The following is a 27,205-nucleotide window of genomic DNA, read 5'->3' on the forward strand; positions in this document are numbered from 1 at the left end:
GTGGGTGGGGAGAGGGGAGTCCGAGATGTCTAGAGGAGGGTTGCTGTTAATTGGGATCAGTACAGACAGGTTGTTACCGGTCAGCACGAATATGTTGGGCTGAAGGTCTGTTTGGCTCCTTACAAACAGTCACATGATTTCCCTGAAAAGCAATGGATAAGGTCTGAATAAGATTGAAAGTGAAAGCTCTGGATCTCTCTATAAAACCTGGGTACCATATTAGCAGAAATCACACTGAGAGTCTGAATCAGTCAGTCACTGGCCGGGTTACTGACAGAAACAGCTGGTTCATCGCTCACTCTGCCTTTTGCTGTTTTACAGTTTGGTTTACACTGATTCACTGTTGTCTCTGGAATTCCGTTCACCCTCCTTCCAGATATTATTTCTCCAGACTGAAGAAAGCTGACTTCATTTCTCCGGTGACAACCTGTGTGTCCCACACCACGAACCTTCGGCTAACAGCAGCATCGACAGGAAACTGCAGACACGGGAATCTGAGGTAAAATTGGAAATGGCTGCTCAGACTCACCAGGTCGGGCAGCATCTGCAGAGAGAGAAACAAAGATAGTGATTCAAGTCAGTGACTCTGTCAGTGCTGGAGATGGAGAGGGTTGAATCTGGGAACAGACGTGGGGAGACGGGGATAAGGAGTGAGGAAGAAAGAGATGGTCAGAGAGGGCTGGGGTGTGGGGTGTAATGGGAGTGGGGCAGAGGCTGGTCGAGAGGGATGGGTGAGTTGGGGGGTTGTAGAGGGGAGGAGCGGAGAGAAATTAGCACTGAGTAACACGTGAAGCAGAGTTGGTCTAGGGTGGGGAGAGGGGAGAAAAGGATGGGTGAATGAAGAGTGGGGAGAGAATGATAGGTGGGTGGGAAGAGGGGAAGAGGTGGTTGGGAGGGAATAGGAGAGATAGATATAGGTGGGAGGTGGGAAGTGGGGAGAGAGAAGTGGCTGGGAATTGGGGAGAGGGAAGTGAGGTAAGTGGTTGGGGAGGAATTAGAGAGGTGTGGGTGGGTAGTGGGTGAGAGGATGGTGGCTGGGGAGTGGGGAAAGAGGGGTGGGTCGGTGGGTGAGTAGTGGGGAGAGATGTGGGTGGGGAATGGGGAGAGGTGATTGGGTTGGTAGTGGGGAGAGAAGTGAGTAGATGGGGAGTGGGAAGGGAGGTGGGTGGGTGGAGTGAGGTGAGTGGAAAGTGGGAATAGTGGGGAGAGAGGTGTGTGGGTAGGGAGTGGGGAGATAGAGGTGGTGGGGTGGAGGTTGGGGAGTGAGGTGGATGGGTGGGGAGTGGGGAGAGTGGTGGGGGCTGGAGATTGGGGAGAAAGAGGTGGGTGGGTGGGGAGAGGGGAGTCCGAGATGTCTAGAGGAGGGTTGCTGTTAATTGGGATCAGTACAGACAGGTAGTCACCAGTCAGCACGAATATGTTGGGCCAAATGCCTGTTTGATTCCATACAAATAATCACATGATTTCTTTGAAAAGGAAAGTTTGAAAGTAAAAGCTCGAATCTCTCTGTAAACCAGGGTACAGAAACAGCAGTATCAGCAGAGGTCACACTGACAGTCTGAAGTGGGCAGAGAGAAGTGAGTGGGTGGTGAACAGGGAGAGAGAGGAGGGTTGGGGTGGGGATTAGGAGAGAGTGAAGGGCGAGTGGGGAATGGGGAGAGAGATGGGTCATTGGGTCAGGAATAGGGAGGGAGAGAGATGGTTGGGTGAGCAGTGGGGAGCGGGAACTGGGTGGACAGATGAGTGGGTGGGGAGTGGGTTGTGGGAAGAGAGAGGTGGGTGAGTGTTGAGTCGCGAGAAAGAGGTGGGTGGGTGGGGAGAGGGGAGTCCGAGATGTCTAGAGGAGGGTTGCTGTTAATTGGGATCAGTACAGACAGGTTGTTACCGGTCAGCACGAATATGTTGGGCTGAAGGTCTGTTTGGCTCCTTACAAACAGTCACATGATTTCCCTGAAAAGCAATGGATAAGGTCTGAATAAGATTGAAAGTGAAAGCTCTGGATCTCTCTATAAAACCTGGGTACCATATTAGCAGAAATCACACTGAGAGTCTGAATCAGTCAGTCACTGGCCGGGTTACTGACAGAAACAGCTGGTTCATCGCTCACTCTGCCTTTTGCTGTTTTACAGTTTGGTTTACACTGATTCACTGTTGTCTCTGGAATTCCGTTCACCCTCCTTCCAGATATTATTTCTCCAGACTGAAGAAAGCTGACTTCATTTCTCCGGTGACAACCTGTGTGTCCCACACCACGAACCTTCGGCTAACAGCAGCATCGACAGGAAACTGCAGACACGGGAATCTGAGGTAAAATTGGAAACGGCTGCTCAGACTCACCAGGTCAGGCAGCATCTGCAGAGAGAGAAACAAAGATAGTGATTCAAGTCAGTGACTCTCAGTCAGTGCTGGAGATGGAGAGGATTGAATCTGGGAACAGACGTGGGGAGACGGGGATAAGGAGTGAGGAAGAAAGAGATGGTCAGAGAGGGCTGGGGTGTGGTGTGTAATGGGAGTGGGGCAGAGGCTGGTTGAGAGGGAGGGGTGAGTTAGGGGGTTATAGAGGGGAGGAGGGGAGAGAAATGAGCACTGAGTAGACGGGCGAAGCAGAGTTGCTCTAGGGTGGGGAGAGAGAGGTGGGTGGTGGGTAGAGGGGAGAGAAGGATGGGTAAATGTGGAGTGGGGAGGAAATAATGGGTGGGTAATGATGGGTGGGGAGAGGGGAAAGAGGTGGTTGGGAGGGGATAGGAGAGATAGATAGGTAAGTGGCAATTGGGGAGAGAGGGTGGGTGGGTGGGGAGTGCGGAGAGCAAGGTGGGTGGGGTGAGAGAGTGCTGGGTGGAGTGGGGAGAGAGAGGTGGCTGGGAATTGCGGAGAGGGAAGTGAGGTGTTAATTGGGTTAGTATGGACAGTTAGTTACCGGTCAGCATGAATATGTTGGGCTGAATGTCTGTTTGACGCCGTACAAATAATCACATGATTTCTTTGAAAAGGAAAGTTTGAAAGTAAAAGCTCTGAATTTCTCTGTAAACCAGGGTACAGAAACAGCAGTATCAGCAGAGGTCACACTGAGAGTCTGAAGTGGGCAGAGAGAAGTGAGTGGGTGGTGAATAGGGAGAGAGAGGAGGCTGGGGTGGGGTTGAAAGTGAAAGCTCTGAATCTCTCTATAAAACCAGGGTACGGTATCAGCAGAGATCACACTGAGAGTCTGAATCAGTCAGTCACTGGCCGGGTCACTGGTTCATCACTCACTCTGCCTTTTGCTGGGTGGGGTGTGGAGAGGGGGTCAGAAATACGGGAGAGAAGTGGGGGAGAGGGATGGGTGGTTGGGAAGTGGGCAAGAGAGAGGTGTGGGTGGGGAGTGGGTTGTGGGAAGAGAGAGGTGGGTGAGTGTTGAGTCGCGAGAAAGAGGTGGGTGGATGGGGACAGGGGAGTCCGAGATGTCTAGAGGAGGGTTGCTGTTAATTGGGATCAGTACGGACAGGTTGTTACCGGTCAGCACGAATATGTAGGGCTGAAGGTCTGTTTGGCTCCTTACAAACAGTCACATGATTTCCCTGAAAAGCAAAGAACGTGGTCTGGGTGGGGTTGAAAGCGAAGCTCTGATTCTCTCTGTAAAACCAGGGTACGGTATCAGCAGAGATCACAGAGTCTGAATCAGTCAGTCACCGGCCGGGTCACTGACAGAAACAGCTGGTTCATCGCTCACTCTGCCTTTTGCTGTTTTACAGTTTGGTTTAGACTGATTCACTGTTGTCTCTGGAATTCCATTCACCCTCCTTCCAGATATTATTTCTGACAGAGTGTGATCAGGAAGACAGTGTGATTAGATTCATATACAGTAGGAAGCTTCTACTGGCTTAGGATCAGTCATCTTCTCCCCCCTATCCACCTTTCCCTTCTGCTTTTAAACCCACCAGACTGTTCCTGTGATCCTTATGGAGTCTGACCCCATAATACTCCCCCATGGACACGGCATCCCCATGCTGAGGGATATTCCCCAAGAGCAGCTCAAGTGTGTCTGCATCTCTTGTAGAACCATCTTCAGATGGACTCAAAGAGATCTCCTGGACACAGTTTATCAGTTCATTCCCCTGTAGACCTTTCACACTGAGGCTGAAGTCAAGTTCCTGAACCCTAGTATTCTTTCATCTCTGTGATCTGTCTCCATATCGACTCCTCCATCTGCTGCTGACTGTTGTGAACTCTGTAACACACTCCAACCAAAGTGATCACCCTGTTCTAATGTGGAACCTTTGGGACAACCTCCCTCCTTTCTGCAGTGATGGTCTCATTCATCAATACTCTACTTATTCATACCTCCCCAGTGTCTGTACCCCAGCAAAGTCCTGCTCTTGTCCCATCTCTGTGACTATCATGTTCCCAATGCTGACCAATGCCTGACCAGTCAGTCTCCTTGCATTTACTCAGATGCATTTTAGCCCTGCAGTCCGCCCCTGAGCGTTATTAAACCAGCTCTGATCTGCCCACTAGAGTGACCTCGTCTTCTTTCTATATTTGACAGTATCATCCCCCCTGCTGGTCATAGTCTCTGTGTGCCCCCACCCCAACAGCACCAGCAAACTCCCTGCAGGGGTATCAGCTCGATCCTGGATTGGGCACAAACCATCCAGCTTGTAAAGGTCCCACGTTGCTCCGAAACATTCTCAGTGATGTAGAAATCTAAACCCCTCTCTCCCGTACCATCACTCCAGCAGTGTTCATCTGACCTATCCTCCTGTTCTCCACTCAGGAGTGTGTGGCACTGAAAGTAATGGAGAGAATGAAACCACCAGCAAGATTCTTCCTCGATAAACACTGCCTGTTACAATGTAACATCCCTGCCTTTGTCTTCATTTCAGTGAACAACCCACCCTTGCTGCTCACCAATCAGCTGTTTCCACTGACACACATCACTTCCTGAATGGTGACATCACCTCCTGCTCTTCCAATGGTCTCGACAAGGTAGGTGGGCTCTAAATATGCAATGGTCTGTCCCACTGCTCTCCCCCAGGTCCTCCCCACTCACCTCTGCTGCCTTCTTAATTCCCCAAATCTGCACAGCATCATAGTGTTATAGAGCCTGACCAACTTGTCCATCCCGAACAAGATTCCCATCTGAGCCGGTCCTATTTCCCTGCATTTTGCCTGGAGATCCACAGGTTCCTGGTTATTTTATTTATTTCAAATCAAATCAAGTGTAATTGTCTTTCAAAGCATACATGGACACAGCTGAATGAGACAGCCTTCCTCTGGGGCCAAGGTACAAAAGATTAATTTTGATATACAGCGTGGAAGAGGCTTTCCAGCTCGTCGAGGTGGGACACCGTAGTAACACCCGAGAACCCTGATTTAACCCTATCCACCTCACGGGACAATTTACAATTCCCAACTCACCTACCCAGCATGTCTAACTGTGGGAGAAAACCCACTCATCCCATGAGGAGGGTGTAACGTGAGTCCTGACAGACGATGCCATCATGGAACTCTGAACTCCAAGCTGTAATACCATCGTGCTCACCTCTGTGCTACCATGGCAACCAGTAAGGGTGTTAAAAGTTACAGGGAGAAGGCAGGAGAGTGGTTGAGTGGATTAGTAAAACAGTCAGGATGGGCCGAATGGCCTAATTCTGGTCTTATGCTCAAGTTATTTGTATAAGTAGAGAACAGCAAATGTCCCAGAACCATTCCTCGTGGTACACCACTCATCACATAAAAATATTACATTAAATTACAATAATAAACAGAACAGTTGTGCCAAAAGAGAGCAAGATCGTGACGTGGTGTTCATGGGTTCATAGACCTTTCAGAAATCTGATGGCAGAGGGGAAGAAGCTGCTCCTGAAACATTGAGTGTAGGTCTTCAGGTTCCTGTTCCTCCTTCCTGATGGTAGCAATGAGAGGAGGGCTTGTCCCAGATGGAGAGGGTCTTTAATGATGGATGCCGCCTTCTAAAGGCATCGGCTTTTGAAGATGTCCTCGACACCTGCCTTTTTGTCAGCTCTGTGGAACAGTCCATCTTCCAAGCCGACACCAGTACCACTCCCCAACTCTTCCTATGCTACATGGACGACTGCGTTGGTGCGAGCATATCACTGCGTTTAGGCGGGTGATGACCTCGCGTGGGTTCAAGTTCAACAGTGGGAGTGACAGGGAATGAGGAAAGGTGCAGCTGACTCATGTCGTTTCCTCACGGCCCGGTCGTTGGGGACCACTGAAGTACAATGTAGTGCAGGGGAGCTACACGCATGCGCACTGGGCAGAAAGAACGGAACCAAAACCCCGCAACCCGGAAACAATCTCTCAACAGTATTTGTGCATTTATTTTCCTTTTTTTTTTCCGGGATGAACTGGGAAAGTCTTAAAGAACGACTAGTCGATCATGATCGACGGGTTGGCGACCACTACCTTAATCCATCAGAAAGTCCGTCTCTGAAGTCACAGTATTGAGAAAATTTGCACAGTTCTGCAATATATTTAGAATAGCTTTCATTGTTTGACTGGCTCCTTTTGTAAAATCTAAATCTCTTAGCAGTTACCAGCAGTTTAGGGTTCAAGTGATTTTGTAAAATTACAAACACGAGGAAATCTGCAGATGCTGGAAATTCAAGCAACACACACAAAATGCTGGTGGAACACAGCAGGCCAGGCATCATCTATAAGGAGAAGCACTGTCGACGTTTCGGGCTGAGACCCTTCGTCCCTTCCTGACATTAGTCCTGATGAAGGGTCTCGGCCCGAAACGTCAACAGTGCTTCTCCTTATAGATGCTGCCTGGCCTGCTGCGTTCCACCAGCATTTTGTGTGAGTTGCTTGTAAAATTACAACAATTTTGTCAAAGGTCTCGCTTTGCATGGGTTACTAAATTGGGTGAGAGACTATACATTCTTGGGCCCTTTAAGCTAAGAAGTGTAGAGGCTTCCTTTTGTTCCTCCATGTTGTTAGTGTTACAATACAGTTTAAAACTCCCAATATGCAACTCCCATCCTTCATTGGCGCTATCAAATTCATCCACTTCCCTGACAGAAGCCATTGCTGCATTACTTATTTTTAAATTCAGTGTGTCTTTCACTGTGTACAATGCACTCTTTCTAAAGCCTTTGTTAGAGTCAGTGACCGCCCCATGCTGTTTAACTCTTTCCTCCCACTGTCTCGTCCCATAATTGTGCTGTAACTGTTGGTGTATTTCCTGATAGTTTTGATGTTCAGGTTCATAATTGTCACCAATTTGTTGTGTCCATGCACAACGACATATCAATTAAATAAAAGCACTGATGCACCATCAATAACTCACTCTGAGACGTAAGAAGCGAGATATCAGCTTTTATTGACTGGAAGAATGAACAACACTACATCCTGGAGAATGAGGCCGGGCTCAGGCCTCAATCGCCTTTATACAGGGGTCTGTGGGAGGAGCCACAGGAGCAGTCAGCGGGGGTCTGTGGGAGGAGCCACAGGAGCAGTCAGCGGGGGTCTGTGGGAGGAGCCACAGGAGCAGTCAGCGGGGGTCTGTGGGAGGAGCCACAGGAGCAGTCAGCGGGGGTCTGTGGGAGGAGCCACAGGAGCAGTCAGCGGGGGTCTGTGGGAGGAGCCACAGGAGCAGTCAGCGGGGGTCTGTGGGAGGAGCCACAGGAGCAGTCAGCGGGGGTCTGTGGGAGGAGCCACAGGAGCAGTCAGCGGGGGTCTGTGGGAGGAGCCACAGGAGCAGTCAGCGGGGGTCTGTGGGAGGAGCCACAGGAGCAGTCAGCGGGGGTCTGTGGGAGGAGCCACAGGAGCAGTCAGCGGGGGTCTGTGGGAGGAGCCACAGGAGCAGTCAGCGGGGGTCTGTGGGAGGAGCCACAGGAGCAGTCAGCGGGGGTCTGTGGGAGGAGCCACAGGAGCAGTCAGCGGGGGTCTGTGGGAGGAGCCACAGGAGCAGTCAGCGGGGGTCTGTGGGAGGAGCCACAGGAGCAGTCAGCGGGGGTCTGTGGGAGGAGCCACAGGAGCAGTCAGCGGGGGTCTGTGGGAGGAGCCACAGGAGCAGTCAGCGGGGGTCTGTGGGAGGAGCCACAGGAGCAGTCAGCGGGGGTCTGTGGGAGGAGCCACAGGAGCAGTCAGCGGGGGTCTGTGGGAGGAGCCACAGGAGCAGTCAGCGGGGGTCTGTGGGAGGAGCCACAGGAGCTGTCAGCGGGGGTCTGTGGGAGGAGCCACAGGAGCTGTCAGCGGGGGTCTGTGGGAGGAGCCACAGGAGCTGTCAGCGGGGGTCTGTGGGAGGAGCCACAGGAGCAGTCAGCGGGGGTCAGTGGGAGGAGCCACAGGAGCAGTCAGCAGGGGTCTGTGGGAGGAGCCACAGGAGCAGTCAGCGGGGGTCTGTGGGAGGAGCCACAGGAGCAGTCAGCAGGGGGTCAGTGGGAGGAGCCACAGGAGCAGTCAGCGGGGGTCTGTGGGAGGAGCCACAGGAGCAGTCCAGACAGGTATATGTAGTTCACCACAAGCACGCACGTGGGAGATGGCTTTAACTGGTGTACTCGCATTACAGGGAGAGAGACAGACAGAGAGAGAGAAAGACAATGCATGTGTGTAAACACAGCTCAATATGCATGTATAGACAACAGATCAATACATTTGTCTGGACAAAGATCAATACATATGTGTAGATAACAGATCGATATGCATGTGTAGATAACAGGTTGGTAAGTCTGATTAGACAACAGATCAATACATTTGTGTGGATGTCAAATCAATGCGCACGTGTAGACAACAGGTCAGTACACGTATGTAGACAACAGGTCAGTACACGTATGTAGACAACAGGTCAGTACGTTTGTGTAGACAATGGGTGTCAGATGCAGGAAGTCCTGGAGAGTTCCAGCCTCCCGGATGGCCACATCTGCGCCAGGTGTGTCGAGCAGCAGCTCCTTAGAGACCACGTTAGGGAACTGGAAATGCAGCTCGATGACCTTCATCTGGTCAGGGAGAGTGAGGAGATGATAGATAGGAGCTATAGGCAGGTAGTTACTCCAATGCCTCGGGAGACAGACAAGTGGGTAACAGTCAGGAGAAGGAAGGGCAAGAGTCAGAGATTACAGAGTACCCCATTGGCTGCCCCCCTTAACAATAAGTACTCCTGTTTGAAAACTGTTGGGGAAGATGGCCTACTTGGGGGAAGCAATACTGGCCGTGACTCCGGCACAGAGTCTGGCCCTGTGGCTCAGAAGGGTAGGGAAAGGAAGAGGATGGCAGCAGTGATAGGGGACTCTATAGTTAGGGGTTAGGGGTTCAGGGGTCCATGGACGCAGGAAAGAAAGATGGATGGTAGTTTGCCTCCCAGGTGCCAGGGTCCGGGATGTTTCTGATCACGTCCATGATATCCTGAAGTGGGAGGGAGAACAGCCAGTGGTCGTGCTACATATTGGTACCAACAACATAGGTAGGAGGTCCTGAAAACAGACAACAGGGAGTTAGGAAGGAAGTTGAGAAGCAGGACCGCAAAGGTAGTAATCTCCGGATTACTGCCTGTGCCATGCGACAGTGAGAATAGGAATAGAATGAGGTGGAGGATAAATGCGTGGCTGAGGGATTGGAGCAGGGAACAGGGATTCCAATTTCTGGATCATTGGGACCTCTTTTGGGCAGGTGTGACCTGTACAAACAGGACAGGTTGCACTTCAATCCCAGGGGGGCCAATATCCCGGCGGGGAGGTTTGCTAAGGCTGTTGGGGAGAGTTTAAATTAGAATTACTGTGGGGTGGGAATCAAACTTAAGAGACAGAGGAAGAGGCGGGTGGCTCATAAATCGAGAAAGTTCGTAGACAGTGCGAGAGGGAGGATAGGCAGCTGATAGAGCAGAGACACACTCAGATCGATGGTTTGAGATGTGTCCATTTTAATGCAAGGAATGTTGTGAACAAAGCGGATGAGCTTAGAGCGTGGATCAGTACTTGGAGTTACGATGTTATTGCCATTACGGAGACTTGGATGGCTCAGGGTCAAGAATGGTTACTTAAGTGCCAGGCTTTAGATGTTTCAGAAAGGAAAGGGAGGGGGGCAAAAGAGGTGGGGGAGTGGCACTGTTGATCAAAGATAGTGTCACGGCAGCAGAAAAGGAGGAAGTCATGGAGGGATTGTCTACTGAGTCTCTGTGAGTGGAAGTTATGAAAAGGAAGGGGTCAATAACTCTACTAACTGTTTTTTATACATCACCCAATAGTAACAGGGACATCGAGGAGAAGATAGGGAGAAAGATTTGGGAAAGGTGTAATAAAGGGTTGTCGTGATGGGAGATTTTAATTTCCCAAGTATTGATTGGCATCTCCCGAGAGTGAAGAGTTAAGATGGGGTGGAGTTTGTTAGGTGTGGTAAGGAAGGTTTCTTGACACAATATGTAGATAACCCTACAAGAGGAGAGGCTGTACTTGATCTGGTAGTTGGAAATGAACCTGGTCAGGTGTCAGATCTCTCAGTGGGAGAGCATTTTGGAGATAGTGATCATAATTCTATCTCCTTTACAATAGCATTGGAGAGGGATAGGAACAGACAAGTTAGGAAAGCATTTAATTGGAGTAATGGGAAACATGAGGATATCAGGCAAGAACTTGGAAGCATATTTTGGGAACAGATGTTCTCAGGGAAATGTATGGCAGAAATGTGGCAAATGTGCAGTGGATATTTGCGTGGAGTTCTGCATAGGTACGTTCCAATGAGACAGAGAAAGGATAGTAGAGTACAGGAACCGTGGTGAACAAAGGCTGTTGTAAATCTAGTCAAGAAGTAAAGAATAGCTTACCAACGGTTCAAAAAACTAGGTAAACATGTCAAGTCAAGTCACTTTTTATTGTCCTTTCGACCATAACTGCTGGTACAGTACACAGTAAAAACGAGACATTTTTTAGGACCATGGTGCTACATGAAACAATCCAAAAACTAAACTAGGTAAAAAAAAACACAGAAAAATACCACACCAGACTACAGTCCTACCCAGGACTGCATAAAGTGCACAAAACAGTGCAGGCATTACAATAAATAATAAACAAGACAACAGGCACAGTAGAGGGTAGTAATTTGGTGTCAGTCCAGGCTCTGGGTATTGAGGAGTCTGATAGCCTGGGGGAAGAAACTTACATAGGCTGTTTGTGAGAGCCCGAATGCTTCGGTGTCTTTTCCCAGATGGCAGGAGGGAGAAGAGTTTGTATGAGGGGTGCGCGGGGTCCTTCATAATGTTGTTTGCTCCCTATGTTGGATGTTTACACAAATGACACAGCTTACTGTATGATTTGATGTTTACAGTACTGTGAAAAAGTCTCAGGCACATAAATATAGCTATGCTGCCAAAGACTTTTGCACAGTACTGTAGTCAGTTTATATATTGCACTCAACTGCTGCAAAAAAACAAATTTCATGACATAAATGAGTGATGATAAACCAATCTTGATATGGGTCTCTATTGTGGACTGAGAGTGGGAAGGGAGCAGGGAGAGGGGAATCATGGTTGGGAAGAGGGAAAGGGAGAGGAAAGGGAATGGGAAGCACCAGAGAAACATTCTGTAATGATCAATAAATCAATTGGTTGGAATCAAACGACCTGACCTGGTGTTTCAGGGCCAGGTGTGTCTGCTGCCACACACCTCCCACATCACTCCACCCTCACCATTCCAACATCCTTTACTCCTGCCAGATTTACAAACTTACCCTCTGCTCCATGTTGACAAATACAGTACTGTGCAAAAGTCTTAGGCACCCTAGATATACTTATGTGTCTAAGAGATGGCACTGTATGGCAAATAAATCTAATCTTTATATTTAATTTCATGTTCAAACCAGGAGGCTGACAGAAGTCAACTAGCAGAGTAAAAACAAGAACATTCAATTAACTAATTCTGTAAAATGTAAACACAGTGTAAGCTTTGCTGCTTGAGTACGCCAACTGAGAAAGTTATGCTGAAAATCAGGGAGAGTTTATCATAACCAAGTTTAATATCACCAGCATATGCAGTGAAATGGGTTAACTTTACCGCAGCAGTACAATGCAATACATAATAACTATATTCGAAAAACCAAATTACAGTAAGTTTATATGTGCATATTAAATACTGAAATTAAAAGAAGTGGCGCAAAAACAGAAATTAAAAATAGTTCATGGGCTCAATGTCCATTTAGAGATCGGATGGCAGGGGGAAGATGGTCCCTTCCAGCAACTGCAGATTTCAAGGATCAGCTTTACTCGCCCTGTACATTTACAAGGATTAGGAATTTGTGGTGATGTACAAAAAAAATCAATATTCAACTATAAAGAATTATATTAAAAATTTAAGGGTTAAAGTACATAAATAAGTAGGATGTAATTACCATGTAAACAGCTTTATAAGAAGTGCAAACACGAGAAAATATACAGATGCGGTAACTTCAAACACAAAATGCTGGTGGAACACAGCAGGTTAGGCAGCGTCTATGGAAAAGAGTACAGACAACTCGGGCCGAGTCCCTTCATCTGGACAAAAGTGGTTAAAATGTGTATAATGCACTGCAGTGCGCAGAGAAGTGGCAAAGGGAGTTCAGTCCGGGCAAGTGTGAGGTGCTGCTCTTCCAGGGGGCAAATATAAAGGGAGTGCACACAGCTATTAACATTAATTATCCTTAAAAGTTCCAGTCTTGCCGAAGGGTTTCGGACCGAAATGGCGACAGCCTGGCCTGCTGAGTTCCGCCACCGTTTTGTGTGCGCGGTTCGGATCGCCAGCGTCTGCAGACGAGAAAGTTTGTGACGGAACGAAGTCAATGGGCCAAATGGCCCAAAGCCCCTACTTGTGAATGACAGGCGCAGCAGCCAATGGGAAGCTGTGCGCGGAACAGGTGCCAAGCTCAACCAATAGGATGATAGAGAGGGCGGGGCTTTGTTCCGTTATTTCTGAAAGAGCCCGAAATTGTCACGTGACCCGGGCAAGGGACAGTGGCGGAGACGGGTCCGAAGACAGCCGCGCTAACTGAGGCAACGGTACCTGATCAAATCGTGTTCTGCCCAGCACGAACGGTGGGTAATCCTCCGCCGCTGCCATGATTAGTCTGGCAGCGCTTAACTCCCCTCCCACTTTTAAAAGCCACGGGATCTCCCGCCCTGGAAGGGCAGAGCGAACGGCCGGAAATGCGTGTCACCCGAAGCGTGTCGGGAGTTGTAGTCCATTAGCGTACGTGCTCTCCGGAGCTTGTAGTTTTAAGCTGTGCGCGAAGAGAACTACAATTCCCGACGGACATTGTCACCTTGCATGTACGTAGTGCTGAGGGTGTTGGATGAGAGTCAAGTTGCGAGAGGACTTTGCAGCCAAGAAGTTTGGCGGCTTGGAACTTCACTTCACTCGGCGGAAGAGAGCAGCAAATGAGGAATAAGCAGCAGCTCTGGGAATATTCCATGTCCTTCTTTGCTTTACTTTGGAAACTTCCGATACTCAATGTACATCAACACAAAAATGCTGTGGGAAATCTGTGTGGGTTGATCCAGATTTCCAGCATCTTCCATCTTTTTTTAACTACAATTTATGTGAATTACGCACCTGTTTTTGTTTGCTGATGACACAAAGGTTAGAGGTGTTGTGGATAGTGTGGAGGTCTGTCAGAGGTCACTGCGGGACATTGATAGGATGCAAAACTGTGCTGGGAAGTGGCAGATGGAGTTCAACCCAGATAAGTGTGAGGTGGTTCATTTTGGTAGGTCAAATATGATGGCAGAATATAGTATTAATGGTAAGACTTTTGGCAGTGTGGAGGATCAGAGGGATCTTGGGGTCCAAGTCCATAGGACACTCAAAGCTGCTGCGCAGGTTGACTCTGGTTAAGAAGGTGTATGGTGCATTAGCCTTCAACAATCGTGGAATTGAATTTAGGAGCCGAGAGGTAATGGTGCATTTATATAACCATATAACAATTACAGCACGGAAACAGGCCATCTCGGCCCTTCTAGTCCGTGCCGAATGCTAACTCTCACCTAGTCCCACCGACCTGCACTCAGCCCATACCACTCTCTGAGTAACGAAGTTCCCTCTCGTGTTACCCCTCAATTTTTGTCCCTTAACTCTCAACTCATGTCCTCTTGTTTGAATCTCCCCAGCTCTCAATGGAAAAAAGCCTATCCATGTCAACTCTATCTATCCCCCTCATCATTTTAAATACCTCTATCAAGTTCCCCCTCAACCTTCTATGCTCCAAAGAATAAAGACCTAACTTGTTCAACCTTTCTCTGTAACTTAGTTGCTGAAACCCAGGTAACATTCTGGTAAATCTCCTCTGTACTCTCTCTATTCTGTTGACATCTTTCCAATAATTCGGTGACCAGAACTGTACACAATACTCCAAATTTGGCCTCACCAATGCCTTGTACAATTTTAACATTACATCCCAACTCCTATACTCAATGTTCTGATTTATAAAGGCCAGCATACCAAAAGCTTTCTTCACCACCCTGTCCACATGAGATTCCACCTTCAGGGAACTATGCACCATTATTCCTAGATCACTCTGTTCTTCTGCATTCCTCAATGCCCTACCATTTACCATGTATGTCCTGTTTTGATTAGTCATACCAAAATGTAACACCTCACACTTATATAGGACCATGGTCAGACCCCACTTGGAGTACTGTGCTCAGTTCTGGTCACCTCACTACAGGACGGAAGTGGAAACTATAGAAAGGGTGCAGAGGAGATTTACAAGGATGTTGCCTGGATAGGGGAGCATGCCTTATGAGAATTAGTTGAGTGAACTTGGCCTTTTCTCCTTGGAGTGACAGAGGATGAGAGGTGACCTGATAGAGGATAAGCTGATGAGATAGTTAGAGGCTTTTTCCCAGGGCTGAAATGACTATCATGAGAGGGCACAGTTTTAAGGCAGTTGGAAATAGGTACAGAGAAGATGTCAGGGGTAGGCTTTTTATGCAGAGAGTGGTGAGTACGTGGAATGGGCTACCGGCGACAGTGGTGGAGGTGGATATGATAGGGTCGTTTGAGAAACTACTGGATAGGTACATGGAGTTTAGAAAAATAGAGGGCTATGGGTAACCCTAAGTAAATTCTAAGGTAAGGACATGTTTGGTACAGCTTTGTGGGCTGAAGGGCCTGTATTGTGCTGTAGGCTTTTCTATGTTTCAATGTTTTTAATAGATCAATACATTTGTGTAGACAACAAATCAATGTGCATGTGTAGCCTATAGATCAATGGGTTGTGTAGACAATAGATCAATACATATGTGTGGACAACAGATCGATACAGATGTGTGGAAAATAGATCGATATGTTTGTGTAAACAAGAGATCAATACGTTTGTGTAGACAAACAGATCAATACGCATGTGTAGACTATAGATCAATATCTAAGTGTAGACAACAGTTCGATACATCTCTGTAGACACAGATCGAGATGCAGTTGTAGACATCAGATCAATACATTTGTCTAGAGAACAGATCGATACGTTTGTGTTGGCACCAGATCAAAATATATGTGAAGACAGATTGAATCTGACACCACTGTGTCAGAGAGGTGACTTCTTCCCTCGTTATTGTTTGAGATAAGGCTAATCAATGTAGTGTCGTTGGCAAATTTAATTAGGAGATTGGAGCCGTGGGTGCAATACAGTCATGGGTATTCAGGGAGTAAAGGAAGGGACTCAGTACGCAGCCCTGAGGGGCTCCTGTATTGAGAGTCAGAGGGTTGGAGGTGAGGGAGCCTACTCATACAACCTGGCGATCTGTCAGGAAGTCCAGGATCCAGCTGCACAAGGCCGAGGTCTCTGAGTTTCTTGTCGAGCCTGGATGGAACTATGGTGTTTGATGCTGAACTATAGTCCAAGAACAGCATTCTGACATAAGCATCAATAAGCTTGTGTAAACAACAGATCAATATGAATGTGTAGAAAACAGTTCAATACGTTTGTGTAGAGATCAAAACATTTGTGTAGACAACAGATCAATACACATGTGTAGGACTTCCAGGCTGAGCATGGAGTGAGTAGGTGTGGTCCCGATTTTTATTGAAAATCTACCTGTTTATTTTTGCCGTATGCTTGAGATAACTGAATATTTAACACTGTGAACAACCCGGGACGTTGCTGGACACTGACATGGCAAACAAAATGCAGCTTCGAAGTAAAACTGGGGAAAGAGGTAGCGAAGCCTCGAGCAAGAAAGCTGACATTATGGTCGTGGTGCTGTTGCACGGTGTTGGACCTGTGCTACCCGATGACTTGGAGAAGCTTTGCTTAGTACTTCTTACTGACATGACGCAAGCGGTGCATTCTGCCCTAAAAAGAGAACTTGAAGATGCTTAGTCACCAGTGAATGCTACCATGGAACAAATTATGTCTTATTATGAGTCGCACGACGAACGCATTCGTGAGGTTGAAGATGGCCTGAATGATTATAGTGACCGACTGGTGAGCGCTGAAGCGGCCATTGCAGCGTTGCAGAGCAAAAACACGTTCTGAAGGGAAAGCTAGATGACCTCGAAAATCGGTCGCAGAGATCCAATTTGAGAGTGGTCGGTATTCCTGAAAATTTGGAAGGTTTGGACCCTGTTAAATTTATGACTGAGTTTTTTGACAAAGTGCTGGGGACAAGGCCTCTCGCGCTTTCGCGTGCTCACCGAGTCGGGCCTAAACCATCCGGTGTCTCTGAAGCCAGGCAAACGAGACCAATAACGTTCCTGGTTCTCTTTCACTTCTTTCAAGATAAGCAATGCATCATCAGTAGACAGACGCAGGAGCTGTATTTCCGAGGGCATCGCGTGTTTTCTCATGAAGATTTTAGTGCGGAGCTGGGGTAAAAACGAGCAGCTTTCAAGGAGGTGAAATCCCTGCTTTATGGGAAAGGGGTCAGGTTCAGCCTCTTGTATCCTGCCCGGCTCCGGGTCATCCATGAAGGTAAAAAGCATTATTTTGATACCCCAGAGGCGGCCAAAGTGTTTTACCATTCATGCTGGGGAGAAGAAGAACGAGAAGAGCAATGACATTTTTTTAGGTTACTCATGCAGCATTGAAGGGGCCTCCTGCCAAGGCAAACTGTTAATTTCGCGATTCACTCTTTTGTTCATTTTTTCCAGTTTAATTTGTGGAACGCAATCGGGTTGAACTGCTATGCTGCAGAATCTGATTAACAAAAACTTTCAACCAGCAAAATGTAAATATTTGAGATTTACATCTCTGGTGTTTAGTTTCCTAGTTTTTTTTTGTTTTTAATGCTTTGCTTGACCTGTGTTATTTTTAGCCTATATATATATCAAAGGTAGAATAAGTGAGGGTATAAATTTTAAGGACAGGAGCCACCCTAGATTAGATTGAAGGTTTGGTTGTATGGGGAACGCTTTGGAAGTTTTTTGATTGGTATTGCCTGCGATTATCCTCAGTTGGGGAGGTAGATCTAGGTTTTGGGGGTTAATTGTTTTTCTTGTTTGTGTAAAGGGGTGTGGAGAGTGTTTTGGGGATTACCATGGCAGTTTATTCTTTTGTGTGTTACGGATTGGCCAGACTTTCTTTTCATTGTCAACACGAGTGAATCTGCAGATGCTGGAAATAAATAAAAACACAAAATGCTGGCAGAACTCAGCAGGCCAGACAGTATCTATGGGAGGAGGTAGTGACAACGTTTTGGGCCGAAACCCTTCATCAGGAGTGAATGATTCCTGATGAAGGGTTTCGGCCCGAAACGTCGTCACTACCTCCTCCCATAGATGCTGTCTGGCCTGCTGAGTTCTGCCAGCATTTTGTGTTTTTTTAAATTTTTTTCTTTCCATTGCTCGTTATTGTGTGCAGCTTGTGCCCTCGCACTGTTTTGGATTGTGGGCCCGGAGTGTCTTTTGATACGGTTAACATGAGTGCTGCTGATGGAGGCCACCCTGTGAGGTTTATTTCTCAGAATGTAAAGGGGCTCAATGGTCCTGTTAAAAGAGCTAAAGTTTTCTCTCATCTGAAACAATTAAAAGCAGATATACTGTTTCTACAAGAGACACATTTAAGAGTGGAAGACCATAAGAAACTCCGTAAAGCATGGATTAGTCAGGTTTTTCATTCCAGATTTAATAGTGGGTCCAGGGGGGTGGCAATATTAATCACCAAAAGAATGCTGTTCACACTATCTGATGTAATCAGTGACCCTAATGGTCGCTTTATTATAGTGTTACGGATTCAAGCAACAATAAATATATGAGTTAGGCAGGGGTTTTTATAACAAATAACACGTTTATTAAACACTGAAAACAAACCCCCCAAAAGTAAACAAATCTCTAATGTAACCGGAAATTCACTGCTGTGTGGCAGCTTAAACAGTTCTTAAAGCGATGTTGCAAAAACAGTTCTTCAAAGTAGTACTGCAAAAGTTCAAAATTCTTACAGTCCATTTAAGGGAGAGACTTTTTAAGACAATTTAAATTCTCTTTCACGTCGTGTTGTTGCAATTCCCAGTCAAACTACTTTTCCCACGAAGAATTTACGAAGATGATATGTAATGGCTTAAAGGCACTGACTTTTCCTTTACAAAACTGTTCCCAATCCTTTCTGCTATTATTCACAGGGATTAACACGAGAACAGTCAACGAATTCCTTCCGAATGAGGATCAAACAAGGTTGAACCTGTTTCACCATCGAAATCGATTCGCCTCGATCTTTTAACTCCTGAACTCCGATCTTCAATCTCCACTGATTCTCAACTAGCAGTATTATAAAGAAACTGCTGGCAATGACCTTTTAAACTTTAGGCATTAGATAAAACTTCATCTTTCAACTAAACTGCGTCATAACATTAAATCACGCAGTGGCATGAAGTCATCATGGCAAATCCAGCCACGAACTGCCCCTCCTCACAGGGAGGGGTCCTCCTTTTATACCCTGTAAAAAAAACTGTCACATGACCTCTACTGGCGGGAAAAGACCATTACCTCAAGTCTAGTATAGCTTCAACACCTGTCACGTGACAAGGACACCACTGTCACGTGCCATGGGTACATAACAATAGTCTCTGGATCTCTTTCAGATACCAGTCATTTTGGTAAATGTTTATGCCCCTAATTGGGACGACGTCCACTTTGCAAATAAGGTTTTGTCATTAATACCTAACCTGAATACACACCAGCTGATCTTTTCAGGAGATCTGAACTGTGCTATTCACCCACCGCTTGATAGAGAAGCATCTTCTGGCATGGCAAAGGCCTTCTCGATGTTTATGCAACAAAATGGTTATATGGATCCTTGGAGATATTTGAATCCATCAGTTAGGCAATTCTCTTTCATTTCTCATGTTCACCACTCCTATTCCAGGCTAGACTATTTCTTTATAGATAGCTCCTTGATACCAGTGATTAGAAATATTGAGCACACTGCTATAGTTATATCTGATCACTCGCCTGTGAAACTAGACCTATATTTTCCTTTAAACATTAGAGAGCGGCCTCTGTGGAGACTTAACCCCCTTTTGCTTTCCAATGAGTAATTTTGTAGTTACATATCGGCTAACATTGACACATTCTTCAAGACTAACAAAACTGAGTCGGTATCGTACTCTTTACTTTGGGAAACTTTAAAAGCTTACTTGAGGGGTCAAATAATATCTTATACTTCACAAGCCAATGAAGAGTGTAGGAAGGAAATGCAAGTGTTATTGCAATCTATTTTGGACCTGGACAGGCAATATTCTGAGGCACCCACTGCAGAATTATATAAAAGCCGGGCTGATTTGCAAGCTGAGTTTAATCTTCTATCTACAAACCTATCAGAACAATTAATTCTTAAGACACATGGCCTCTATTATGAATATGGTGACAAGGCGAGCTGGCTTATGGCTCATCAGTTGAAGCGTCAAGCTGCATCACGACTTATTCCCCAGATAAGAGACACGCACCAAAACTTGACAAGCAATCCAAAAGAGATTAATAACATCTTTGCAACTTTTTATTCCTCTCTGTATGCCTCAGAGTTTCCCTCAGATATAACAAATATGGAACATTGTTTAGATAATTTGGAAACACCAACTCCTGAACCAGACAATATGGAGAATTTAGATCGGGCTCTTAGCCAGGAAGAGGTTAATAGTGCCATTATGGCGATGCAGAGTGGTAAGTCCCCAGGTCCTGATGGTTATCCGATAGAATTTTATAAGAAATTTAAGGATAAGCTTATACCGGTCCTTCTAGAAGTGTTTCAGGAATCTTTGGAGAAAGGTTCCTTACCCGCTACTCTTTCACAGGCATCTATTTCACTTCTTCTTAAAAAGGACAAGGACCCGACTCAATGCGGATCATATCGCCCCATCTCACTTTTGAATGTGGATGTGAAAATTTTGGCTAAAGTGCTTGCGTGCCGTTTAGAATGCCCCCTTCCCAAGATAATCTCAGATGATCAAACAGGTTTTATTAAAAACCACCATTCTTTTTTTAATATCGGTTGACTGGCTGATGTGGTTTATTCACCCAGTGATTCTCCAAGTCTGGAGGTTGTTATCTCCTTGGACGCGGAGGTGTTGGATAGAGTGGAGTGGGTATACTTGTTCAGTGTTTTGGAGAAATTTGGATTTGGTAGAACATTTGTAGCCTGGGTTAAACTATTATATCACTCACCTTTAGCATGTGTACAATGAATTATTTTCAATCTGACTATCCATTAACACGTGGCACTTGCCAAGGCTGCCCATTGTCCCCTCTTCTTTTTGCAGTTGCAATTGAGCCTCATCCTATTGCACTTAAGTCAAAATGAAATGAAATGAAATATCTTTATTGTCATTGCATAGTACAATTTTCATGCACCAATACAGAGAAAATGAGTTTGCAACTCTAGTACTCAATGCTATAAAACAACAAATAAATAAACAATAAATAACATCAAGTAACCAGCCAGTACAAGCAATGTCCAGCAGTACAAAAGCACAACTCAGATGCATGACAGCCATAAACCAGTATTAAAAGTAGCAATATAACACATTTATGGATGATGCTTGATCGATTGATTCAGAGCAATTATAGCTCTGGGGAAAAAGCTATCTTTCAGTCTGGAAGTGCGGGCATTGAAAATCTTATAACATCTGCCAGATGGAAGAAGTTCAAACAGATGATTGCATGGGTACGTATTGTCCTTACAGATGCTTGTAGCTTTCCTTAGGCAGCGTGATCTGTAGGTGTCCTCCAGGGCTTGGAGCTGTGTCCCGATGATCTTCTGTGCGCTAGAAACGACCCACTGAAGTGCTTTTCTATCACCTCACAGAGATGCAGTATGTTAAGATGCTCTCGATGGTGCAGCAGTAAAAAGTCACCAGCATCTGTTCAGATAGACCAGCCTTCTTCAGCGTCCGGAGGAAAAACAAGTGTTGCTGTGCTTTCTTAACTATTGTTGTGGTGTTAGTGGACCATGTAGGGTCTTCTGAGATGTGTATTCCCAGAAACCTGAAACTGGACACTCTCTCCACTATGTCTCCGTTAATGTAGACTGGAGCGTATTCGTCATCCCGTGACTTTCCAAAGTTGATAATTAGCTCCTTAGTCTTTGCTGTATTAAGAGACAGGTTGTTCTCTGAGCACCAGCTCACTAAGTTCTGTCTCCGCTCTGTATGCTGATTCGTCTCTGTTGGAGATCAACCCGATCACTGTTGTGTTGTCTGCGAATTTGACGATGGTATTGGTGTCAAATGCAGGTACACAGTCATAAGTAAAGAGGGAGTAGAGTATGGGACTCAATACACAACCTTGTGGCTTACCAGTGTTCAGGATAGTAGTGGAGGACAGGTGAGGGCCCAGTCTCACTGCCTGTGAACACTTTGACAAGAAATTCAGGACCCAGTTACAGAGTGATGAGCTGAGGCCTAGCTGGTGGAATTTGGAGATGAGCTTGCTGGGGATGACGGTATTAAAAGCAGAGATATAATCAACAAACACATCTTCACGTATATGCCCTTTCCCTCCAGATGTGTCAGGACAGCGAGAAGTGCTTAATGAGATGGCATCCTCCGCGGACCTGTTTGCTTTATAGGCAAACTGGTGTGAGTCCAGTGTAGCAGGAATAGTGACTTTAATGTGGGAGAGGACCAATCTCTCAAAGCACTTCATTATTGTTGGTGTGAGGGCAACCGGACGATAGTCATTCAAATTATTGATGTTTGTTTTCTTCGGGACAGGCACTATGATGGCTGACTTCAGGCACTTGGGGCCCGTTGCCTGAGATAGAGACAGATTGAAAATTCTCGTAAATACACCAGCCAGTTGTTCAGCACAGTCTTTAAGTACCCGTCCTGGAACTCCATCTGGGCCTGCAACTTTCCATGGATTGACCATCTGCAGCGTGCGCTGTACATCATGTGTGCTCAGTGTTAAGAACCTGTTCATCCTCTATGGCCGGGATTCTTGCACTCCTCACATTGTTGTTAATTTCAAACCGGCCAAAGAAGGTGTTGAGTTCATTGGCCAGTGTGACATCACTGTGGGGGCAGACAGGGTTACTCTTGTGGTCAGTAATAGCCCTGATGCCTTGCCACATGCTCCGATTGTTGGCACTGTTGAAGTGGTCCTCCACCCGTTGCCTGTGGATGTCTTTGGCCTTTTTTATGTCTTTTTTCAGGTTTGACCTGGCAACACTATATGCTGAGGAATCACCAGATTTAAAAGCATTATTGCGTGCTTTTAAAAGATTTTGTACCTCTTTATTCATCCACGGTTTCTGGTTTGGGAATATCTTTATTTTCTTGTCTACTTTTACACCGACTTCACAGCTGTTGATGTAGAAAAGCACAGTGGATGTGTACTCCTCCAAGTTCACCTCTGTGCCGTGGGTAGCCAGTGGGTGTGACCAAAGCAGTCTTGGAGTTGTAAAGAGGCATCTTCTGGCCATATTTTGACTGTTTTTATTGCAGGTTTAGTTTTGCAGATAAGTGGTCTGTATGCTGGCATCAAAAACAGTGAAAGATGATCAGATTGTCCCAGGGGTGGGCTGAGGGAGGCTCTGTATGAGTCTTTGACATTCGTGTACACATGATCCAGAGTGTTTAATCACCTGGTAGGACACTGCACTTGCTGAGTCAACTACTTTATTTCAAGGTGTTAGCGTTACTCACTCTTTTACATCTCTGTTTGAAGCTAACTACAGGCCTTTGGTTAGCCAAATTAAGGCTGATTCTGAGCGATGGTGCAGTTTGCCCCTCACTATAGCTGGGAGAATTTAATCAGTGAAAATGACTATACTTCCCAGATTTCTTTATTTGTTTCAGAGCTTGCCAGTTTTCTTATCTAAGTTATTTTTCAAATCAGTCAACCAAGCTATAACCTCCTTTATTTAGGAAAATGAGGTCCCAAGGGTTAATAAGCACACTGTCCAGAGAGGTCGTGACATAGGTGGAATGGCCTTCCTAGCTTTATTCATTATTACTGGGCATCAAACATTATTTTTGCTTCACCAGCCAAATATAAACTGGTGTCTGCTTGAGACACGGTCTTGCCACTCCTCGTCTCTCCCAGCTTTAGTGTATTCTTCCCTGCCATTGAAATCCACTCAATTCACATCTAACCGGTCGTGCTCTCCACCCTCAAAATTTTTAATCAATTTCGCTGCCACTATAAGTTCACATCAGCTTCAGTTTTGGGTCCCATTCATAGAAACCATCTATTACTTCCTCCACACTCGATTCAGTTTTTAGACAATGGGGTTTGAACATTCAGGATTTGTATACTGATAATATATTTGATAGTTTTGATAACCTGTGCAGTAAATATGGCCGTCCGCATAATCATTTTTTAAATACCTGCAGATTCGCCACCTAGTCAAGGAAAAGTTTCCCTCTTTTCCTGATCTACCACCTGCTATGCAGTGGGAAAAACTCACTCTTAGCTTTAATAATAAAGGGCTGATCTCTGTTCTATACTCTCAGCTAATGTCTTTGGGAGTTCAAGATCTAAACAAAACTAAGACTAGTTGGGAGGATGACCTTGGTATGGATCTGGCTGAGGAATATTGAGCAAAAACATTGAATAGGGTTCATTGCTCGTCATCATGTGCTAGACTGGGGCTCATACAATTTAAAGTTTTACACAGGATACATTTAAGTAAAGCCAGGCGTGCTGACATTTATCACGGGACAAACGCCGGCTGTGACAGGTGTTCCTTCTCTCCGGCTGGTTTAACACATGCATTTTGGTCTTGCCCTTGCTGGTCTGGAAATCTGCTATTTACATCGCTTTTGGCCCGTAGGAGAATCCTGCTGGTCTGGAAATCAGCCATTTTCATCACTTTTGGCCCATAGGAGAATCTTGCTGGTCTGGAAATCTGCTATTTACATCGCTTTTGGCCCGTAGGAGAATCCTGCTGGTCTGGAAATCAGCCATTTTCATCACTTTTGGCCCGTAGGAGAATCTTGCTGGTCTGGAAATCTGCCATTTTCATCACTTTTGGCCCGTAGGAGAATCTTGCTGGTCTGGAAATCTGCCATTTACATCGCTTTTGGCCTGTAGGAGAATCTTGCTGGTCTGGAAATCTGCCATTTACATCGCTTTTGGCCCGTAGGAGAATCTTGCTGGTCTGGAAATCTGCCATTTACATCGCTTTTGGCCAGTAGGAGAATCTTGCTGGTCTGGAAATCTGCCACTCCCCCATCTGCTGCTGCTTGATTAGAGGACGTAATGTTTTTTCTGAAATTAGAAAAGATTAAATTCACTCTGAGGGGGTCTGTGAAAAAATTCTATTCGAAATGGGGACCTTTCTTGTCATATTTTGGGAGTCTTAAGGGATTACCTACTAGTTGGGGGCATTTGATTGTGCTTGGGAAGTTGCTTTCCTTTTAACACGCATATGGTTTACCTCACAGGGTGGTTGATGAATTGTAATATGAGTGTATTCTGGATCATCTGACATTTGTGGATGTGTGTGGGCCTTCGTCTTGAAGTAGTGTGGGGGTATGGCTGTGAAATGTCCGTACTTGTATTTGTGAAGTGTTGTATTGTAAATACGTTAGCTGCCATGGTACGTTTGGGGAGGGCGGATGAGCGAAAGTTTGTTTACAAAAGCAAAATGGTTGAAAATGTAATCCATTATGTATTCTGTATTGTGTCATTCCTTCAACAAAAGTATATTTGGGAAAAAAATACACATGCAGACAATAGATCGATACATTTGAGTAGACATCAAATCATAGGTTTGTGTAGTCATTATATCAATACATTTGTGTAGACAACAAATCAATGTGCATGTGTAGACAATAGATCAATACACATGAGTAGATAACAGATCAATACGGATGTGTAGACAACAGATCGATATGCCATTATAGACAACAGATCGATATGTTTGCGTAGGCAACAGATCAATAAATTTGACTAGACAAAGATCAATACATACGTGCAGGCAACAGATCAATACATCTGTATAGACAACAGATCAATACATATGAGTAGACAGACAACAGATCAATACACATGTGTAGACAACCGATCAATAGGCAGGTGTAGAAAACAGATCAATACGCATGTTGAATTGAATTGAATAATCTTTATTGTCATTATACATAGGTACAATGAAACTCTGTCTGGCTTCCTCTCAGGCAATCAAACAAAATGGTAGATAAAAACAAGACAGTAATAGAAAAACAGTATTAAATAGATAAGTAGCAGAAAATAAGTTGCAGCAGCACCAGAATATCACAGTAATGCACAAAGTGCTGTTAGTGCAAGTATTTGAGTCCTTGTGTGCGCTCACAGTTTCTGTCACTGTTCTGTGGGAGTGGTGTGATGGAGGCCACAGCTCTGGGGTAGAAGCTGTCCCTCAGTCTATTTGTTCTGGTTTTTTGTGTCCTGAACCTTTTGCTGGATGGCAGCGGGTCAAACAGGGAGTGGCCGAGGTGTGTGGTGTCTCTGGTTATGCTGATTGCTTTCCTCCTGAGTCTGCTGGAATAGATGGTGTCCAGTCCTGGGAGCTCCATCCTGACAATTCACTGGGCCGCCTTCACCACACGATGCAGGTCTTGTCGCTCAGCGGCTGTGCCACTGACAACAGATCAAATTGATACGCCTGTATAGACAACAAATCAATACATATGTGTAGACAATAGATCGGCATGTTTGAGTAGACAACAGATCAATACATTTGTGCAGACAAACAGATCAATACGTTTGTGTAGGTAACAGATCAAAATGTATGAGTTCATCAGTCTGATGGCCTGGTGGAAGAAGCTGTCACGGAGCCTGTTGGTCCTGGCTTTTATGCTGTGGTATCATTTCCCAGATGGTAGTAGCTGGAATAGATTGTGGTTGGGATGGCTTGGGTCCCCAATGATCCTACGGGCCTTTTTTACACACCTTTCCTTGTAAATCTCTTAAATCATGGGAAGTTTACAACTACAGATGCTCTGGGCTGTCTGCACCACTTTCTGCAGTGTCCTGTGATTAAGTGAGGTACAGTTCCCATACCAGGCAGTGATGCAGTCAGTCAGGATGCTCTCAATTCTGCCTCTGTAGAATGTTCTTAGGAACTGGGGGCACATTCCAAGCTTCCTCAAACATCTGACGTGAAAAAGGCTTTGTTGTACCTCTTTCACCAAACAGCTGGTGTGTACTGACCACATGAGGACCTCGGTGATGTGAATGCCAAGGAACTTGAAGCTGTTAACCCTCTCAACCCCAGATCCATTTATGTCAATAGGGGTTAGCCCGTCCCCATTCCTCCTGTAATCCACAACCAGCTCCTTTGCTTTTGCGACGTTGTGGGAGAGGTTGTTTTCTTGACACCACTGTGACAGAGAGATCACTTCTTACCTCATTATTGTTTGAGATAAGGCTAATCAATGTAGTATCATTGGCAAATTTAATTAGGAGATTGGAGCTGTAGGTGGTGATACAGTCATGGGTATATAGGGAGTAAAGAAGGGGATTCAGTACGCAGCCCTGAGGGGCTCCTGTATTGAGAGTCAAGGGGTGGAGGTCAGGGAGCCCACTCTTACGACCTGCTGGCAATCTGATAGGAAGTCCAGGATATAGCTGCACAATGTAGGATCAAGACCGAGGATTCTGAGCTTCTTGTCGAGCTTGGATGGGAACTATGGTGTTAAATGCTGAACTGTAGTCCAAGAACAGCATTCTGACATATGCGTTAATAAGCTTGTGTAAACAACAGATCAGTATGCATGTGTAGACAACAGATCGATACGCTTGTGTAGACAACAAATCAATACATTTGTCTGGACAAAGGTCAAAACACACGTGTAGACAACAGATCAATATATTTGTGTACAGAACAGATT

General features: G+C 45.8%; 1 protein-coding gene across 3 annotated transcripts in view; it reads left to right on the plus strand.

The window, feature by feature from the left end:
• The first annotated feature begins 246 nt into the window (after positions 1–246).
• LOC140726078 (interferon-induced very large GTPase 1-like) overlaps positions 247–27,205 on the plus strand; it is a 51,997-nt gene continuing 25,038 nt past the window's right edge. The window contains exons 1-3 of one of the 3 annotated variants that reach the window (XM_073042014.1): positions 247–499; positions 2,185–2,307; positions 4,860–4,962. The gene's annotated coding sequence lies outside the window, so the exon portion shown is untranslated. Of the gene's footprint in view, positions 500–2,054; positions 2,308–4,859; positions 4,963–12,898; positions 13,001–27,205 lie in introns of those variants that run through there. The other 2 variants (XM_073042012.1, XM_073042015.1) reach the window with 2 other exon arrangements.

This window comes from Hemitrygon akajei, chromosome 4 (assembly GCF_048418815.1).
Source record: "Hemitrygon akajei chromosome 4, sHemAka1.3, whole genome shotgun sequence".
NCBI classification, from domain to species: Eukaryota; Metazoa; Chordata; class Chondrichthyes; order Myliobatiformes; family Dasyatidae; genus Hemitrygon; species Hemitrygon akajei.